Raw genomic sequence first — 16,889 nt, forward strand, 5'->3', positions numbered from 1 at the left:
CCAGAAATTTGATCATTCTGAGACTTAGACAATTTTCCAAAACCATAAATTTTATACAGGTTATACATTAAATATTTGCCTAGGGTATAAAGAATTCTCATTCAGATCAACCAAATGAGCACATATCATCTACTATGTGCCAATTAGTATTCTAAATAACAAGAATGCAAAATAAATAAATAAATAAATAACAAAGTAGTCCCTGCCCTCAAAGTGTTTATAATGTAGCCTGTAGAGATAACTGTGAGTTTGTGAAATATATACAAAGTATACGAAATATGCCCCTGACATATTGAGATAGCCAACCATGAGTAAGGTTTGGAAGCCCTGATTTCAGGAGAAAAACCAAAAGAAATTCTATCATAAGTACAGCCAGAAATTATGTCTATCATAATTTATAATATTATTGGTATTAGTATTACTATTAAAGACTAGATCTAAAGACTTGCTAGAAACTGTAATTTTTTATCATAGCTTTTTATTTACAAAACATATGCATGGGTAATTTTTCAACATTGACCCTTTTGTTCCAACTTTTCCCCTGCTTTCACCCATCACTTCCCCTAAATGGCAGATAACACTATAATTTCTTACTTCTTGTGTTATTATATCTCTGTATATTTCCACATAATATTTGTCAATAAAAACCCTCAAAAAATTAAATGTAGCCTATGGACTAAAAGCTAATTACACAGTCCCCTAGGAGAGTTAATCTCCTTCCTCTTCAGCTTGGGAGAAAATGGAGGAAACATGGAGTGATTGGGTAGAAATATGACAACTTGAATATAAGGAAGATTGGACCCTGTGACAAGTAACCTAGAGAGAGAAGTGAGCATGGAGACTTGTGGGGAAGGGCAAAGACCTCCTGAATGGGGGCCAGCACCACATGAGTTCTGTGAATCAGCTAATGTTACTCTCGATCGTAGGCACATGAAATGACCACAAAGTGATAGGAAATTGAATAGTTAGGAAACTTTTCCATCATGATCAAAAGTCCAAGGAGTCATTTCTTTCCTCATTTCTCTCTCCTTATGAATCAGAGTTGGGTTCCACAAACTTCTTTTTTTTATTATTTTATAGACAAATATATTTCAATATAATTGTTTCCTTTTCAATCTTTGACATTTTATTTTATTCTTTTAAAAACATAATTCTTTTTTTTTTTTTCTGAGGCTGGGGTTCAGTGATTTGCCCAGGGTCACATAGCTAGGAAGTGTTAAGTGTCTGAGACCAGATTTGAACTCAGGTCCTCCTGAATTCAAGGCTGGTGCTCTATCCACTTTGCCATCTAGCTGCTCCTAAAAACATAATTCTTAAAAGTTGTTAAGATTCTTACAAGGCGCTAAGTTGATTGTCTAATTTAGCATGGTACTTAACAGTTTTCTAATACAGAGTTCACACCTTTCACACCTTTAAGAATTCACACCTTTAAAAGAGCATATAAAAGGACAAGCCCACTGGAAGCTCCAGGAGATTCAGAGCCAGGATTCAGTGGGGAGATTCACAAGTCTAAAGGACAAACCCACTCATGAACTTCTAGGAGATTCACAACTAGGATTGACTTCTGGGAGATTCACAAGCCCACAGAAACCCACAAGCCCATTCTCTGGGAGGAAGAGTCAAGATTCATTCCACCTTTGTGCTGCCTGGAGACATTCAGAGAGAGCTCTTGGAACCAAGGAGAGAGATAGGCCTCTAAGAAAGCTAACCAGGCCCCAGGAAAAGATTTGACTTTGAAGAAGAAAGTAAAGGATTTGGACTTTAACTCCTGGCTGCATTTGGGATTATTGAACTGAACTGAACTGAAACGAAGGCTGTCTCCAGAAGCTCCCCAAGAAACCTGCTCCAAGAGAACGATTACAATTTAGAGAAAAGAACATTACAAAAGGGGTCCACAAGTTTTACAAAACTCCCAAAGGAATACATTATACCCATACAATGTTAAAAAGCTCTATTCTAAAAAGTGTCTTTTAAATGATTTACTAGTTTCTATCCAAATCCCAAATCACTATAGTAGTTTGTATATGTGTGCTTGTTTTTATTGCATGTAGGCTTGAGTTTATTAGTAATCAGAGAACATGGGACAGATAGTCCTGAAGATTTCTTATATTTCACAAAGCATATAAGTTGTATCCTTTAACTTCTGCCTAGGGGAAGGATTGTCAAAAAATTTCCAGGCAGGGCCACTGAGCAAGAGTCTAGTTTTCCAAATAATTACATAACATGTTCAAACAAATGTGATTCTGAAAAAAAAAAACACTAAATATTCATTATTATTAATATAGGAGAAGCGAAGTGAGAGTTTGTGTCTTGGACAATTGATTAACTCTCCTCTATTGAATGGTATTAATAGATGGCAAGTAGGGGGAAAGTCCAATTTGGCTGACTCTAATAGTCATAATTAGGTATGTCTGTGGAAACCTGGACTTCTCCCTTTTCCATACAGAGAGAGGGGAGTAAACGGCACAGATCTCACATGTTAAGCCATGATGTGGTGTTAGATAAGTAGTATGGATACTTTTAGATGGGAAACTCCATGGAGTCTCGAGTTTATACAGAGAAAGGAAGTGTACAGTACACTTTTCCAAGGGTAACAAAGTAGAAGAAATTTCAATAACTTCAATAATAACATAACAAATGAATCAACAAATATTTACTAATTACCATTATGTGTTAGCTAGTGGGATAAGTTCTGGGTTCCTTCATACAAAGTATAAAGAATAATGATCCCTTTAACTCACATATTTATAATCACATTTGATCTTGATAGGAATCCTATGATTTCAATACCATATAGATTTTATCAACTGTTTCACAGATAAGGAAAATTAAGGCTTAAATGGGTTAAATGATTATCCATGGACAAATAATTACATATTTAAGGCAGAATTTGAACTCTTGTATCCCCTGCTTTCAAATCTTATAGAGTTTCCATTATATTCTCTCCCCTGGAAACTTGGGTCCCTTATAGAGAGGAACTAAATTATGAAAATCCAGAAGAAGAGAGTCAGCATACAGTTAGTAGTTGAAAATTAAGCACTAGGATCCAAAATGAGATGCAAAAGTATCCTCATGGGACTGCAAGTAGAAGCCATGTCATTATCATGTCATATAACAGAACTGAGACAAATCCACAGGTCTTTCAACTAATGTAACTATTTCTAGTATCACTCAAAAGATTAATGAGTAATATTCTCAGTGGCAGTAACTAATGTCAGCAGGAAAATAAGGTAATATAGACCATAAACTACTTGTGGACAGGCATTTAATTGTTTTTTGTTCTGGGATGCTTAGTATAGGTGCTTGATACATGATTTTTGACTTATATTAATAAGGTACAAAATCAGATAAAGCTCAAAATCAATAGGGATTATTCCTTATTATCACTGACACCAGAACTTTATAGACTGAAGTCTGATTGTAAACTTCCTATTACCTAAAAGCCAAAGTCTATGCTGTGGAAAGGGTAAAGCTACATAGCTTCAAAAATTTGAGAGGGAGAATAAAGAAATGGAGTCAAGATGACATAAAAAAGTCAAGAAATTGCCTAAGCTTTACCCATTTTCACCTTGAAAACAATAAGAAATCAAGTCTTTAAATGGATAATGGAGCAACAGGATACATAAGAAAGGCAGAAACAATTTTCTAGTTTACAATAACACAGAAGGACTTCAGAAAAGGTCTGTTTCACTTAAATAAAAGGAGATCACAGCCAAGTACAGATAATGGTGAGCAAGCCAGTGGGAGGCTTTTAGCCACAGCACAGATCAGTAACCAAGGTCCCCAAGTAATCCTTCATCATACCAGTGATACAACATGCCATTTGTGAGACTGCCAGCAACTGTGAAGAAGGCAAATTACTAGCCACCCCACCCCAGCACAACAGATGCAACTAGGCCAACTGACTCAAGCCCAGTGGACAAATTCGAAGCATCTCAGGCCTCTGTGTAGAAAGCCAGTAACCAGGTTCCCTAACCATAAGAACAAGAAACCTGTGTCATTGCTCACCCACTGTGATTCAGGATCAGTGCTCAACTTAAAAATCAAAACAACAACGACAACAACAACAACAACAATAAAAAAAAAAAAAACTGAACAAACTTTTTGTAATAGGAAGGAAGTGGAGATTGAGTGAATAATCATCAATTGGGGAATGGCTGAATAAGTTTCATATATGAACATAATGGAATAATATTGTTCTATAAGAAATGATGAGCAGGCTGATTTCAGAAAAGCTAAGAAAGACTTACATGAACTGATGCCAAGTGAAGTGAGCAGAACCAAGAAAATATTGTACACAGATGATTATGTGATGATCAACTGTGATGGACTTGATCCTTTTCAACAATGCAGTGATTCAAGGTAATTCGAGTAAAAAAAAGAAAATTCCAGAAAAAAAGATAACTATGGAGATTAAATGTGGATCAAAGCTTAGTAGTTCCACCTTTTGTTTCTGTTGTTGCATATTTGCTTGTATTTTTTCCTTATTTTTTTTCTTTTTGCTCCAATTTTTCTTGCACAATATGACAAATATGGAAATATGTTAAAAATGTACACATTTAACTTGTGTCAGATTGCTTGCTGTCTGGAGGAGGGGGGTAAGGAAGCAAAGGAAAAAATTTGGAGCACAAAGTTTTAAACAAGTGAACACAACATTATCTCTACATGCATTTGGAAAAATAAAATAATATTTAAAATGAGCAAAAATCCAATAAAAGTCTTGATCAAAGATTGATAGGGAACAACAACAACAACAACAACAACAACAACAACAACTCAGAAGAGAGCAGCAGTGTCAAAATGCCTACATGTGAATCCTCAAATGGAAGTATGAATTGGTCTCAAACCCAAAAAATCCTATGGCAAGATCTGAAAAAGAATTTTAAAAATCAAGAAAGAGAAGTAGAAGAAAAAAATGGAAAAGAAAATGAGAGTTATGTGAGAGGCATTTTAAAAAATGTCAGCAACTTGAAAATGGAAGCATAAAAAAATGACTAAATGCAACAAATCCTTAAAAAAATAGAATTAACCAAATAGAAATAGCACAAAAGCTAAATGAAGAAAATAATTTCTTAAAAATGAGAATTGAGTAATTAGAAGCTAATGACATTATGAGGCATCATTAATCAGTGAAAAAGTCAAAGTTGGATGCATTTCCAAATGCATCCACATTACATCCTTATTCAGGAAGACGTCACTTGTAATTCTTGCAAAATTGAAAACTGCTATTAAATCAGTTAGAAGGAATATACATGAAGGATAAGAGTATAAGTTGATTTTGAGATGACTATAAAAATTGAAGAGTGAAATATAAGAATATACTTTGAAGAAAAGGAATAAGGAGGCAGAATATAATAAATTACAGCATGCAAAGAGGCATCAAAGACATATTGCCTTAGAAGGAAAGAATGGAATGAGCATTATTTAAATGTTATTCTCTTCACATTTGACTTAAAGTGAGAATAACATACTTCCATTGGGTCTAGAAGTTTATCTTGCCTTCTAGGGAAATATGAGAGAAAGAGAAAAGAAAAGGAAAGTGGTATTGATAGAAGGAAGAGAAAATTAAGGGAAGTGATGGTTGAAAGCAAAATACTGCTGAGGGGGAAGAAAAGAGAAGAAAATATAATGATAAACAAATAGACTCCTGGAAAATTAAACTGGAAAAAATTATATGAACTGATGCTGAATTAAGTGAGAAGATCCAGAACAAATTAGTACACAGTATAACAACATTATATGATGGTCAGCTATACTAGACTTAGCTCTTCCAGCAATATCATGATCAAAGAAAATTCCAAAAGACTTGAGATAGAAAATGCTATCCACATCCAGAGAAAGAACTATGGAGTCTTAATTCAGATCACAGGATATTATTTTCATGATCTTTTCCCCTTGCGATTTTTTCCCTTTTGTACTGATTCTTATTTCACAACATAACTAATGTGGGAAAATGTTTAACACAATGATACATGTATACTCATATCAAAGTGCTTGCTATCTTTAGTAGTGGCAACGTAAGTGAGGGAGGGAGAAAATTCTGAATCTCAAAATCTTCTAAAAATGACTGTTGAAAACTATTTTTACAGGGACTTCTGGCCAAGATGGTGGCGTGGAGGCAGACAGCTGATTGAGCTCCATGTTTTCTCTCAGGACTTACTTCATGACAAGCCTCGGAGTCAATGCTTGACCAGAAAAGAAACCCACAAATAATCACCAAGAGACGACATCCTTGAAATTCACCAGAGAAAGTCTGTGTTTGCTTGGGGGAGGGTCAAACAGACTGGGCACAGATTGAGGGGAGGCAAGCCAGAGCAAGACAGACAGCTCACACAGCTTAGACCAGAGGGGGGAGGGATATGATCTCTGCCTTTTCTGCAAAAATACTTTTACCCCAGTATGTATATTCCATCTTGGCAGCAAGCCAGGAGCAGCAGAGAGGGTGTAAACACCGGAGGTGAAGAATAAAACCGAGGAATGCTAGTATCTCTCAGGAGCCAGCCACCCCCAAACCCCACCTGGAGTGACTCAGCACCTCAATTCCCACTCTGACAAAATGAACAAAAAATTCCAAAGGGCTGACAGTTTGTGTATGGAGAGAGAGCACTCTTCAAATACTGAGGAGACTAAAAACAGACTATCCCCAAAGGAATCCCTTATGGAGGACATGATCTGCTCCTCAATACAAAAGAACCTCATAGAGGAAATCAAAAAGGCTCTCACAAGAGAGCTAGTAGAGAAATGGGAAGCTTGGGAAGAGAACCTGGAGAAGTCATTCCATGCATTTAAAGACAAATTGGATAAAGAAAACAAATCATTGAGAAACAAAATTAGTGAATTGGAAAAGGTAAACAACTGCAAGGAAAACAGGATTAGTGAGCTAGAAAAAGAAAACAGCTCTCTAAAAGATAAAATGGATAAAATGGAAAAAAATTCCATAGAAGAAAAAAACTCACTTAAAAACAAAATTGGACAATTACAAAAAGATAATAAAAAAAAAAGTGAGTGAAGAAAATACATCATTGAAAATTAGACTCGAACAAGTAGAAATGAATGAATCAAGGAGAAACCAAGAAGTGGACAAGCAAAACCAGAGAAATGAAACAATTGAAAAGAATATCAAGTACCTTATTACAAAGACAACAGACCTGGAAAACAGATCTAGGAGAGACAATTTGAGAGTAATCAGACTCCCTGAAAAATGCAAGGAAAAAAAGAGCTTGGACATTTTTGAGGAAATTATCAAAGAGAACTGCTCAGACGTTTTGGAAACAGAGGGTAAAATAGACATTGAAAAAATTCATCAATCACCTACTGAAAGGGGCCCTAAAATCAAAACACCAATAAATATAGTGGCCAAGTTCAAGAACCATCAGACAAAGGAAAAAATACTGGAAGCTGCTAGAAAAAAGCAATTCAAATATGGAGGAGCCACAATAAGGATAACCCAGGATCTAGCAGCATCCACATTAAAAGAACGAAGGGCCTGAAACATGATATTCCAAAAGGCTAAGGAACTTGGTATGCAGCCAAGAATAACTTATCTAGCAAAAATGAGCATCATTTTCCAGGGAAGAAGATGGACATTTACCGAAATAAATGAATTCCATCTATTCCTGATGAAAAAACCAGACCTACATAAAATGTTTGATCTTCAAATACAGAACTCAAGAGATTTCTAAAAAGGTAAAAAGAAATCTTGAGAACTATACTTCTGCCATAAAAATATGTAAAGAACATAAGTATAATTTGTCCTAGAAACTAGAGGTGGAAAGGAAATTATATCATAAAAAAGGGTAAAGTGGTGGTACTACATCTCATGAAGAGGCAAAGGTAACCTATTATATCTGAGAGAAAGAAAGGAGGGAGATGAACATAGTGTGTATCAATAGATATATTCGATTTATGGTGAAACTTCTTCCACTTCATTGAAAAGTGAGAGGGAAGGAGTAAGCTAAGGGGAAGGGAATACAGAAATTGTGAGGAAAAGGAGTAAAATAAGGGGAGGAACTTTAAGATGGGAGAGGGATGGGGGCGGAGCCAAGATGGCGGAGAAGAAACACACGTCTCTGTGAACGTCCTCACTCCCTCACAACCAATTAGATAAATTAAGTCTCAGAATTAGCTCAGGACTGATAGATACCACGAGGACTGGAAGCACGACTTACCAGCTGAAGAGAATCTGGAGTTTCAACAGGAAAAGTCAGTTCTCAGGGGAGGAATAAGAGAGACCAGCACAGACGGTGGGGTAGTGGCACACTGCGCCCATTGCGCTGGGAAGGGCTCTGGGATCAGAGAAGCCACTGAGGTAAAGGAATCTGGCACAGGCTGTTAGCTCTTCTCTGCTAATTATTTAGCAGTTCAGAAGAGAAAGCCAAAATATTTTAAAACTCAGATTAGATTTTCCCCTGATCCTGGAGGTGACTCAGCAGATCTCGGCACCAGGGGGTGTGGCCTCAGCTACCTCCTGAGAATAGTTAAGAGATTGACAAGTGGGTGGATACGGCCCAAGGCAACACACACTGCCTAGCTTAGCTGGAGGGAGTGGAACTCAGCTCCAGGAAGTCCCAGAGAAGCAGAACCTTTGAACTAGGAACCGCGTTTTCTGGCAGACACTTCTGTTTGAGCACAGGGGCTTTTCACATCACCTGCTATAGACATCCACTCCCCACCCGGACACATAGGCTGGGCTCTGTGCTGTCTTTACTATTCTACGCCCTCGAAGCACAGTAGTGCTAATCACCTCTGAGGTACTTCCAGGGAGGGGGTGGGGAACTCTCTCCCAGAGCTCTATCTTAGCTCAGGCACAGGAGCCGCTGCATCCATCTGGTCTGGGAGGAAGCTGGTAAAGAAGTAAATAATTTCCTACCCCAGGGACAGACCCCAAAAGATTTTTTTAAATATGAGCAAAAAAGCTAGAAAAACCATAGATTCCTTCTATACAGAGAAAGAGCGGGTATCCAACCCCGAGGAAGTTAACAGCAGAGAGTCAGCAGATAACAACCCAAAGGGGAACGATCCCTGCCCCCCATCACATAACTCTCTCCTAGAAGAAACTCTTAAAAAATTGAGGGAGATTGAAGAAAAATGGGGAAAGGAAAGGGAAGCTATGATAGAGAATAACAACATCCTGAAATTGGAGTTGGAAAAAATAAAGAATTCACAGGAGATGCAGGGAAACAAAATTTATGAATTAGAAAAGGTTAAAAAAAACACAGGAAAGTAGGATTTCTGAATTGGAAAAGATAAAAAAGTCTCAAGAAAATAGAATTTCTGAATTGGAAAAAGAAAATAATTCTCAAAAAAAAAAAATTAGGGAAATGGAAAAAAATTCAATAGAGCAAAATAACTCATTTAAAAACGAAATTGGGCATTTACAAAAAGAACTAAAAACTGTGAAAGAAGAAAATAACTCCTTAAAAGTCAGGATGGAACAAATAGAAATGAATGATTCACAGAGAACCCAAGAATCAGTCAAACAAAACAAAAAAAAATGAGAAGCTGGAGAACAATGTCAAATACTTACTGGGAAAATCTATAGACCTGGAAAATAGATCTAGGAGAGATAATCTGCGGATTATTGGACTTCCAGAAAACTATGACCAAAAAAAGAGCCTAGATTCTATTTTACAGGAAATTATCAAAGAGAACTGTCCAGAGATAATAGAAACAGAAGGGAAAGTAGATGTGGAAAGAATTCATCGAACTCCTTCTGAAATAGACCCTAAGAAAAGAACACCACGGAATATAGTGGCTAAGCTGCAGAATTACCACACAAAGGAGAAAATCCTGCAAGCAGCTAGAAAAAAACAATTTAAATACCAAGGTGCCACAATAAGGGTCACCCAAGATCTGGCTGCCTCCACATTAAAAGATAGAAGGGCCTGGAACCTGATATTCCATAAGGCAAAAGATCAAGGACTGCAACCAAGAATGAACTACCCAGCTAAGTTTAGCATCTTTTTCCATGGAAGAAGATGGTCATTCAATGAAACAGAGGAATTCTATATGTTTCTAAGAAAAAAACCAGACTTAAACAAAAAATTTGATCTACATCCACAAGACTGAAGAGAAACAGAAAAAGGTACACAGAACCCTTGAGAACTGTAACTCTGTTGTGGGTATATAAAAAATACTCAAGGATAATTTGATTTTCCTGATATAAAAGAAAAAAAGGGGGGTATAGTAAAGGGAAGGAGGTCGGTTCAGAAAAAGGGGAAGGAGTGATAAAAAGAGGGAAACTACATCCCAGGAAGAGGCATAGAAAATACACCATATCTGAGGGAACTTAGTGAGGGGGAGAATCATTGTGTGAATCTTACTCTCATCAGGAGAGGCTCAAAGAGTAAATAATTAACATATTTGTTTTTCAGAGAATTTTCTCTCACCTCATTAAAAGGGGGGAGAGGAAAAGGGAAAAGGAAAAGGAGAATAAGTGAAGGGACTTGGAGGGAGGGGGGAGAGATCCTAAAAAAAAAAAAAAAAAAAGAGGGAGGGTTGCGCGTCACAAGGGGGGTCTGTAAATTAAATATCGGGGAGGGGGATCAGGGGGGTCAAGGGAAAAAAGCATAATCTGGGGATAATACGATGGCAGGAAATACAGAATTAGTCATTTTAACTGTAAATGTAAATGGGATGAACGATCCCATCAAACTGAGACGGATAGCAGATTGGATCAAAAAGCAGAACCCTACAATATGTTGCCTACAGGAAACACACTTAAAGCAGGGAGATACATACAGAATAAAGGTAAAAAGTTGGAACAGAGGGTATTATGCTTCAGATAAAGCCAAAAAAGCAGGGGTAGCTATCCTTATCTCAGATCAAGCAAAAGCAGAAGTAGATCTCGTTAAAAAAGATAAGGAAGGAAACTATATCCTGCTGAAAGGTAGCATAAATAATGAAGCCATATCAATACTAAACATATATGCACCAAGTGGTATAGCATCTAACTTTCTAAAGGAAAAGTTAAAAGAACTGCAAGAAGAAATAGACAGTAAAACTATAATAGTGGGAGATCTCAACCTTGCACTCTCAGATTTAGACAAATCAAACCACAAAACAAACAGGAAAGAAATTAAAAAAGTAAATAGAATATTAGAAAAACTAGGTATGATAGACCTTTGGAGAAAACTGAATGGCAATAGAAAGGAATATATTTTCTTCTCAGCAGTTCATGGATCCTATACAAAAATTGACCATATATTAGGACATAAAGATCTCAAAATTAAATGTAGGAAGGCAGAAATAATAAATGCCTTCTTCTCAGATCACAATGCAATAAAAGCTACATTCAGTAAAAAGTTAGGGGTAAATAGACCAAAAAGTAATTGGAAACTGAATAATCTCATCTTAAAGAATAACTGGGTGAAACAGCAAATTATAGAAACAATTAACAATTTCACCCAAGATAATGACAATGATGAGACATCATATCAAAATCTTTGGGATGCAGCTAAAGCAGTAATAAGGGGAAATTTTATATCTTTAGAAGCTTATTTGAAGAAAATTGAGAAAGAGAAGATTAACGAATTGGGCTTACAACTTAAAAGGCTAGAAAAAGACCAAATTATAAACCCCCAACCAAAAATTAAACTTGAAATACAAAAATTAAAAGGAGAAATCAATAAAATTGAAAGTAAAAAAACTATTGAATTAATAAATAAAACCAAGAGTTGGTTTTATGAAAAAGCCAATAAAATAGATAAACCTTTGGTAAATTTGATCAAAAAAAAAGGAAGAGGAAAATCAAATTGATAGTCTTACAAATGAAAAGGGGGATCTTTCCACCAATGAAGAGGAAATTAGAGAAATAATAAGGAGTTACTTTGCCCAACTTTATGCCAATAAATTTGATAACTTAAGTGAAATGGATGACTTCCCCCAAAAATATAGACTTCCTAGATTAACAGAGGAGGAGATAAATTGCTTAAATAGTCCCATTTCAGAAAAAGAAATAGAACAAGCTATTAATCAACTCCCCAGGAAAAAATCCCCAGGGCCAGATGGATTCACATGTGAATTCTACCAAACATTTAAAGAACAATTAGCCCCAATGTTATATAAATTATTTGAAAAAATAGGGGATGAAGGAGTCCTACCAAACTCCTTTTATGACACAGACATGGTACTGATACCTAAACCTGGTAGATCGAAAACTGAGAAAGAAAATTATAGACCAATCTCCTTAATGAATATTGATGCTAAAATCTTAAATAAGATATTAGCAAAAAGACTTCAGAAAATCATCCCCAGGATAATACACTATGATCAAGTAGGATTTATTCCAGGAATGCAGGGCTGGTTTAATATTAGGAAAACTCTTAATATAATTAACCATATTAATAATCAAATTAATAAGAACCATATGATCATCTCAATAGATGCAGAAAAAGCATTTGACAAAATCCAACATCCATTCCTACTAAAAACTCTTGAGAGTATAGGAATAAATGGACTATTTCTTAGAATAATCAGGAGCATATATTTAAGACCTTCAGTAAGCATAATATGCAATAGAAATAAACTGCAACCTTTCCCAGTAAGATCAGGAGTGAAACAAGGTTGCCCACTATCACCATTACTATTCTAAATAGTACTAGAAAAGCTAGCCTCGGCAATAAGAGCCGAGAAAGAGATTCAAGGAATTAGAGTAGGAAATGAGGAAATTAAACTATCACTTTTTGCAGATGACATGATGGTATACTTAGAGAACCCCAAAGACTCTGCTAAAAAGCTACTAGAAATAATTCAAAATTTCAGCAAAGTGGCAGGATACAAAATAAATCCACATAAATCCTTGGCATTTTTATATATCACTAACAAAATGCAACAGCAAGAGATACAAAGAGAAATTCCATTCCAAACAAATGTTGAGAGTATAAAATATTTGGGAATCCATCTACCAAAGAAAAGTCAGGAATTATATGAGAAAAATTACAAAACACTTACCACAAAAATAAAATCAGATTTAAATAATTGGAAAGACATTCAGTGCTCTTGGATAGGCCGAGCGAATATAATAAAGATGACAATACTCCCCAAACTAATCTATTTATTTAGTGCTATACCAATCAGACTCCCAAGAAACTATTTCAATGACCTAGAAAAAATAACAACAAAATTCATATGGAAGAATAAAAGGTCGAGAATTGCAAGGGAACTAATGAAAAAAAACTCAGAGAAAGGTGGTCTAAGTGTACCTGATCTAAAGCTATATTATATAGCAGCAGTCACCAAAACCATTTGGTATTGGCTAAGAAATAGACCGGTAGATCAGTGGAACAGATTAGATACAAAGGACAAAAAAGGGTACATCTATAGCAATCTAATCTTTGACAAACCCAAAGATTCCAACATTAGGGATAAAAATTCATTATTCGGAAAAAACTGTTGGGAAAACTGGAAATTAGTATGGCAGAAATTAGATATGGATCCACACTTAACACCATATACCAAGATAAGATCAAAATGGGTCCATGATTTAGGCATAAAGAGGGAGATAATAAATAGATTAGAGGAACAGAGGATAATCTACCTCTCAGACTTGTGGAGGAGGAAGGAATTTATGACCAGAGGAGAACTAGAAATCATTATTGATCACAAAATAGAAGATTTTGATTACATCAAACTAAAAAGTTTCTGTACAAATAATACTAATGCAAACAAGATTAGAAGGGAAGTAACAAATTGGGAAAATATTTTTAAAAACAAAGGTTCTGACAAAGGTCTCATTTCCAAAATATATAGAGAACTGACCATAATTTATAAGAAACCAAACCATTCTCCAATTGATAAATCGTCAAAGGATATGAACAGACAATTCTCAGAGGAAGAAATTGAAACTATATCCACTCACATGAAAGAGTGTTCCAAATCACTACTGATCAGAGAAATGCAAATTAAGACCACTCTGAGATACCACTACACACCTGTCAGATTGGCTAAGATGACAGGAAAAAATAATGATAAATGTTGGAGGGGATGTGGGGAAATTGGGACACTAATACATTGCTGGTGGAGTTGCGAAAGAATCCAGCCATTATGGAGAGCAATCTGGAATTATGCCCAAAAAGTTATCAAACTGTGCATACCCTTTGACCCAGCAGCGCTACTACTGGGCTTATATCCCAAAGAAATACTAAAGAGCAGAAAGAGACATATATGTGCCAAAATGTTTGTGGCAGCTGTTTTTGTTGTAGCTAGAAACTGGAAGATGAATGGATGTCCATCAGTTGGAGAATGGTTGGGTAAATTGTGGTATATGAAGGTTATGGAATATTATTGCTCGGTAAGAAATGACCAGCAGGAGGAATACAGAGAGGCCTGGAGAGACTTAAATCAACTGATGCTGAGTGAAATGAGCAGAACCAGAAGATCACTGTACACTTCAACAACAATACTGTATGAGGATGTATTCTGATGGAAGTAGAAATCTTCAACATAAAGAAGATCCAACTCACTTTCAGTTGATCAATGATGGACAGAGGTAGCTACACCCAGAGAAGAAACACTGGGAAGTGAATGTAAATTGTTAGCACTAATATCTGTCTGCCCAGGTTGCATGTACCTTAGGATTCTAATGTTTATTGTGCAACAAGAAAATGATATTCACACACATGTATTGTACCTAGACTATATTGTAACACATATAAAATGTATGGGATTGCCTGTCATCGGGGGGAGGGAATAGAGAGAGGGTGGGTAATTTGGAAAAATGAATACAAGGGATAATATTATAAAATATATACATATATATATAAAATAAAAAAAAATTAAAAAAAAAAAAGATGGGAGAGGGATATTAAAAAGGAGGGCTGTGAAAAGCAAGTGGTATTCACAAGTTGAATACTGGGTAGGGGGGATAAGAGGGAAGGAAAGGAGAAAGCATAAGCAGGGGTTAACAGGATGGCAAGCAATACAGAATTAGTCATTCTAACTATAAATGTGAATGGGGTAAACTCCCTCATAAAGAGGAAGCAGTTAGCAGACTGGATTAAAAGTCAGAATCCTACTGTATGTTGTTTACAGGAAAAACACCTGAAACAGGGTGATACATTCAAACTAAAAGTAAAAGGGTGGAGCAGAATCTACTATGCTTCAGGCAAAGCTAAAAAAGCAGGGGTAGCCATCCTCATCTTAGATCAAGCAAAAACAAAAATTGATCTAATTAAAAGAGATAAGGAAGGGCATTATATCTTGCTAAAGGGCACCATCAATAATGAAGCAGTATCAATATTAAACATATAAGCACCAAGTGGTGCTGCATCAAAATTCTTAAAAGAGAAATTAAGAGAGCTGCAAGAAGGAAAAGACAGCAAAACTATAATAGAGGGAGATCTCAACCTTGCACTCTCAGAATTAGATAAACCAAACCATAAAATAAATAAGAAAGAGGTCAAAGAGGTAAATAGAATACTAGAAAAGTATGATATGATAGATCTCTGGCGAAAGCTAAATGGAGACAGAAAGGAGTATACTTTCTTCTCAGCAGTTCATGTTACCTATACAAAAATTGGTCATATACTAGGGCATAAAAACCTCAAAATCAAATGCAGTAAGGCAGAAATAGTAAATGCATCCTTTTCAGAACACAATGCAATTAAAATTACATTTAATAAAAAGCCAGGGGAAATAGACCAAAAAAATAATTGGAAACTAAATAACCTTATACTAAAGAATGATAGAGTAAAACAGCAAATCATAGACATAATTAATAACTTCACCAAAGAAAATGGCAATAATGAGACATCATACCAAAATGTGTGGGATACAGCCAAAGCAGTAATAAGGGGAAGTTTTATATCTCTACAAGCCTACTTGCATAAAATAGAGAAAGAGAGGGCCAATGAATTGGGCTTACAACTAAAATTACTAGAAAAGGAACAAATTAAAAACCCCCAGACAAACACAAATCTTGAAATTCTAAAAATAAAAAGTGAGATTAATAAAATTGAAAGTAAAAAAAAACTATTGAATGAATTAATAAAACTAAGAGTTGGTTCTATGAAAAAACCAACAAAATAGACAAACCCTTAGTAAACCTGATGTAAAAAAAGGAAAGAGAAAAAGCAAATTGTTAGTCTTGAAAATGAAAAGGGAGAACTCACCACTAATGAAGAGGAAATTAGAACAATAGTTAGGAGCTACTTCGATAACTTAAATGAAATGGAAGAATATCTTCAAAAATATAACTTGCCCGGATTAAAAGAGGAAGAAGTAAGTAGTCTAAATAGTCCTATTTCAGAAAAAGAAATAAAACAAGCTATTAAACAACTCCCTAAGAAAAAATCCCCAGGACCAGATGGATTTACATGTGAATTCCACCAAACATTTAAAGAACAACTAACTCCAATGCTATGTAAACTATTTGAAAAAAATAGGGATTCAAGGAGTCCTATCAAATTCCTTTTATGACACAGACATGGTACTGATACCTAAACCAGATAGATTGAAAACTGAGAAAGAAAACTATAGACCAATCTCCTTAATGAATATTGATGCCAAAATCTTAAATAAGATATTAGCAAATAGACTTCAGAAAATCATCCCCAGGATAATACACTATGACCAAGTGGATTTATACCAGGAATGCAGGGCTGATTTAATATTAGGAAAACTATCAGTATAATTTACCATATTAATAATCAAATTAATAAAAATTATGATCATCTCAATAGATGCAGAAAAAGCATTTGATAAAATCCAACATCCATTCCTATTAAAAATGCTTGAGAGTATAGGAATAAATGGACTATTCCTTAAAATAATAACGAGGATGTATTTAAAAATGTCAGTAAACATCATATGTAATGGTGATAAACTAGAACCTTTCCCTGTAAGATCAGGAGTGAAACAAGGTTGTCCACTATCACCATTACTATTCAATA

Source organism: Sminthopsis crassicaudata, chromosome 2 (genome assembly GCF_048593235.1).
Source record: "Sminthopsis crassicaudata isolate SCR6 chromosome 2, ASM4859323v1, whole genome shotgun sequence".
Classification (NCBI taxonomy): domain Eukaryota; kingdom Metazoa; phylum Chordata; class Mammalia; order Dasyuromorphia; family Dasyuridae; genus Sminthopsis; species Sminthopsis crassicaudata.